Source organism: Cupressus sempervirens, chromosome 11 (assembly GCF_028749045.1).
Source record: "Cupressus sempervirens isolate cs-2001-9-10 chromosome 11, ASM2874904v1, whole genome shotgun sequence".
NCBI classification, from domain to species: domain Eukaryota; kingdom Viridiplantae; phylum Streptophyta; class Pinopsida; order Cupressales; family Cupressaceae; genus Cupressus; species Cupressus sempervirens.
In genome coordinates, this window is record NC_143128.1 from 494,444,911 (window position 1) to 494,450,455 (window position 5,545).

A 5,545-nucleotide genomic window follows, 5' to 3' on the forward strand; every position below is an offset into this window, starting at 1 on the left:
CAAACAAAAAGTAACCTATTTTATCTTGATCTTGGTGATTGCTCATGTTTTATTGCTCAAGTTGAAGAAAGTTGGTTATGGCATATAAGATTATGTCATGTAAATTTAAATTTAGGAAAGTAAGAGGTATTCCTAGTTTGAAGAAACCAAATGTTGGTTTATGCAACAACTGTCAAATTGGCAAAATGGGAAAGACTAGTTTTAAAAGCAAAAACTATCAATCTGAAGATATCTTGGAAATTGTGCATACTAATTTGTGTGGACCTATTGGAGTAGAAAGCTATAGTGGAGAAAAATTATTTATTCTTTTTGTTGATGACTACTCTAGAATGATGACTGTTATGTATTTAAGAGAGAAGTCAGAAGCATTTGAGAAATTCAAATGGTATTTGGCAAGAGTAGAGAAAGAAATAGGGAAAAGATTGAAATGCTTAAGATCAGATAGAGGTGATGAATTCATCTCCAATGAACTCAATAGCTTTTGCATTGAACAATGAATCAAAAGACGGGTATTAGCCCCTGAAACTCCCAAATAGAATGGAATAGTTGAAAGAAGAAACAGATCCATCATGGATTGTGCAAGGACTTTGATGATTGAAAAGAATGTTGCTATCAAATATTGGAAGGAAGCTATCAGCACTGCAGTCCATACTTTGAATCGATTTAGTTGATGAAGGATTCAAACAAGACTCCCTATGAACTGTGGTATGCATAGATTCATTCTTTGGAATATTTGTCTTCTCCATGTTTGAGGATCTGTTTCGGATTTAATTAGGTTGAAACCCTTGTTTGTGGATTTATTGTTCTTCATTTTGGAAGTCATTTGTGAAAAAAATTAATATCTGAAACTGTTGTTTGTGGATTTATTGTTCTTCATTTTAGAAGTCATCTGTAAACAAATTTAATATCTGAAATCCTTGTTTGATTAATTTGGTAATTCGTAATTTGATGTTTGGATTCGGGTAGGGTTTGGAGAAGAAAATCATAAATTTTATATAGAAATTTCGATTGGTTGAATGTAGTTTTCCTATCAGATCTATATCAAAATTTTATTAAAAAAATAAATAAAATTAATTACCATAGAATTATTGTGGTAATATATTATAATATTGTTTGTATTGCAAGGGGGTATTTATTTATTTATTTTTATAAAAAAAGAAAATTAAAAATAATAATATATATTAAAATGATTTAGGGTGAGCAGGGGCCACCAAATCCACACCCATCTACGACTACATTAAGCAAGTCATAGTAGTAGATACCACTGAAGGGTAGTACACTGCTACTATAGTAGCTGCGACCGTCGTATTGTGGATGGATAGTCGCGAGCCTTAATCACATAGTTGTTTTAGTTTTTTTAATTTTTTTATTACTAATTAATAATTTATGTTAATTTTAATATATATTTTAAAATATATTAAATGTTATTAAATTATTAAATATTAAATGTTTTTAATATTATTATTAATAATTATTATTTTATTATTAGATTAATAATTTAATATAAGTTATTTTATTAATAAATAAATAATTATTATCTTTGGTAATTTAATGATTAGATTTTATTGTTAAAATATATTGGGAAAGTAAAATTGATAATTGTAATTGGGAAAATGAATATTTTGAGTAAACTTGGGTTTTACTTGACGTTCAATTTTATATGAAAATAATTTTTATTATTAGGGGAAATTTATTACATCATTTGATAATTTGAAAACCTTAGTAGTTTTGATACTTTGAAAAGATGAAAACTAAAACCCTGTTTGTATGCATAACTCTAATGTTTGAAAAACCAATTGAACTATGAAAACAATTATTGAATTTATGATGAGATGTATGATGTTTTTCATGTTGGGTTTCGAGTTTTGACTTAGTACTTTGACCAATCAGGATGTTTACTAGAGGCTTGGGGAGTTTTGTTTTGTGATGATATTATGTATATGATCTTTTATACCTGACAATGGTGATGTGTCACGTATTTTCTATGATGAGTTTGTTTGGATGTTTGTAGTGCTTTGCAATTTTCTTATGCAGAACTAAGGTGAATGGTGTGACTTTTCTGGTGACTTTTCTAGTGTAACCTTTGAGTCTTCAATCAATTATCTTTGATGCTTTCTAGTTGCTTGTATAGGATTGACATGATTATTGTGTTTTATTGTTTGGTGCTTTCCAGTTTCTTGTATAGAACTAAGGTGATATTGAGATTGGTTTTTAGGTGCTTTCCAGTTGCTTGTAAAGGTTTGAGGTGAATATTATGTTTTATGCATAGGTGCTTTCTAGTTGCTTGTAAAGGGCTAAGGTGAAAACTGTGATTTTATGATTTGTACTTTTATGAGTCTAGGGTAGGTAATCTATGTGTACGTTGGGAAGTGGCTTGCAATGGAGGTCGAAGCTCAAAATGGTTGCCTGGGTAACCCATTGTAGGTTGTTTTAATAAGTGATAACATTTCAAATGAGTTTAAAATAAACTAATAAGAGTTAGTGTCTATCCTTGCCCATGCCTTGAGTGCTAGTACAAGCTAGGATGAGAGTAGAGAGGATGCTTGGTTGCAACCTTGCTTCGTTAGTATGCCTTGTCCGTACGAAAGGATACTGGTGCTGCATAAAGACACTAGGGGGCTAGAGTCCAAAGTGGCTGCTAGGGTAACCTTAGAGTTGGCTGATGAGATGAAACTTGCCCACTTACATAGTAGATTTCCTATGTGTCTGTGTTGCCTCTAGATTTAGATGTTACTTGTGTCTTGGTGCCTTTGAGATAGTTTACTTTCAAGTGTTTCCTTGACCTAGATGTTGGTTATTTCTTTTGGGATTGTTATCCATATGGAACTTGAGTTTATCTCCTCAACACAATAAGAGTGGACCATTTAGGTTCCACGAGGTTAGGTGGTAGTGCATTTTTCTTTTACCATTGAGATCTGACCATTGGATGTCATTGCTAGATGTGCTTGTGCAAATGTTCCTTTCTTTCTGATCTTGTATTTATATTGGATAGTATTATTCTCTTGTATTGTATTTGTTTATCAGAGATCTTATGAGATGATGTATTTATTTATGATTTATATTCTTTGAGCTTTTCATACGCTGTGACTTGTACGATGGATGATTAAGCATTTTGATTATGCCAAGTGACATCCTATATAATTGTATATTATTTAAATAAATTTTGTACTCGTGATTATTCTATGATGTGGATTTGTTGTGTATCAGATTTAGTATTAATAAAATTTATATAAATATGGTTCAACATCATGGGACCCTTAAGTGACGTATCTATTTTGATGGTTGCATGTATGTGAGTTATTGCTTCTGCTATATTTTATCTGTTGTTGTTTAATTATTATCTTAAAAAGAAATGTTTGACAAACTTAGTGAAACTTTAGGTTAATTTCTTTTCGGTTCCCTGGTAGGGTGTTACACCTCATGATGATCCCATGCTCGTAGCTCCTACAACAAACAGAACGATAAATCCTTTAAAGAGGATTTTGGAATTTGTTCCCCAAATTCCTTATTCGCAAGTGAGAAGTGATGAAATAATTCCCTTTTGGGATATATATTCACTTTTCAAAGTGTAATATAATATTAGGAAATTAATTGACTCACAAAAACAACCCCTTTTCAATCCAGACAAAATCGGGCAATTCCAACTAAATGAAATTCAACTACGACAAAGCTATCGGGAATTAAACTAATTAAATCAAATATAAATTTCTCTTAAACTATTTAAATCACAAAATTTCTTAATAACTTTCGCGACAATTGTGAACCTCTGAATGTACAGACATGCTCACAAGTCTAATCACATAATGCAAATGAGTCTGAATTTATTAGATTACTGAAGGGTTTAATTAATCACTTAAATAGAATACGTCGACCATACATGGATGGCATTGGCTAGGTAAGAACAACCAAATCACTAACTCCATGTGCCACTACTGGGGATATAATTCTTGCATAGTACTCAACACGATCAAGTGCAATCACATATAATAATATAGCCAAAGCGATAAATGTATTAAATCACATTAATAACCATTATTTAATCACATTAAAATCATCTATTTAAATCACTCACTGCATCATTAAACATCTCAAAGCAAGAATGAAGTAAATAGTCGTAGCATCAAATCAAAGTATCCAGAATCCAGTAAGTCCATCATATAATCATAAACATAGTATATGTCTGAAAACAAAATAACCATATATCATCATAAAGCATCACGTCACATCAATAAGTTCATCATACATATATGATCAAACTGAACAACATAACATCTTAACATTTATGATATTGGTAAATCAAAATATAGTGTTTGACCATTAGGTCATCTCGAATGTCCTCCAACACAAGTATCAAAGTCTCAAAACAAAACATAACGAGGTACATAATGCAAACACAGGAGGTACTACAAACATGGACTAAAAATCCAAACTTATTAATATCAAGCTATGATCTGATCTTGTTTGACTTAATGTTTGATAACTATTAATGAGCAAACAAACATTATTATTTTAATTTGTGATATTGCTATCAAGATTCAATTGTGCAGTTTTTGAGTCAACTCATTGACTCATGTGTAATAAGTAGTGGTTTTACATAAACCTATCTCTCATGAGAACACTTAACACTCATTGGATTTAGGTGATGCTCACATAGTGCTAAATGTTCTATTCCTTGTCATGAGAGATGGGTTAATGTAAAACCATTAATCATGAAACACAAGTCAATGGGTTTGACTCAAAAACTACTCAGTAGTATCCTGATAACAATATCACAATTGACTTGCTATAGAAAATATCTACTTCTTATGATTTTAATGTTACAAATGCAAACACTCATCACTAAATGACACTTGTAAATGTTGATAAATTAATAGTTCTAACAATATAATTTTAAATCTATTTAGAAAACATTTCACAATTGGTGACAATGAAGATATGAGATAGAAGGCCATCCACTAAGGTTCACATCTCTAGAAGTGTGTTTGGGCTAAGTTTGTCACTTGCATAAATTTGAAGGACATGACCCCCTACTTATTCATATTGTTGTACTATGTTAAGATAAAATCCCCTACATTTAACTTAGACAAACTAGTTTAATAGTTTAAAATATACTTATATAATTGTAATCTATTGTATACTTCTATAAATATTTTCATAGAAAAAGTTATGATAACATATGTTCATTTAATAAATAAAAATAAAACATTTTTGCCTCACAAATTTAATTAGTGGACATCTATGTAAAACAGATTTTATTCCCTTAAACTATGTCTACTTAAATGTTTTTTTTATTGAATAATGCAAATTCCGAACATTCTTCAAGCATAAAAAATTAAATAATAAAATATATATCAGAAGTCCCGACACCTGCATTACGTGTACTCATTGAATTGATACTGAAAGCTGTCCACTAAACAGTGAGCACATCTCTTTAGTTCCACGGACGGATGTAGTCCAGCATTTCAAATCCACGTTTCAAAGAGCTGATTCATCTTCAAATATACGTCCGCTTTAATATATGCGCTTTTGGACTGCGCCTAATGCT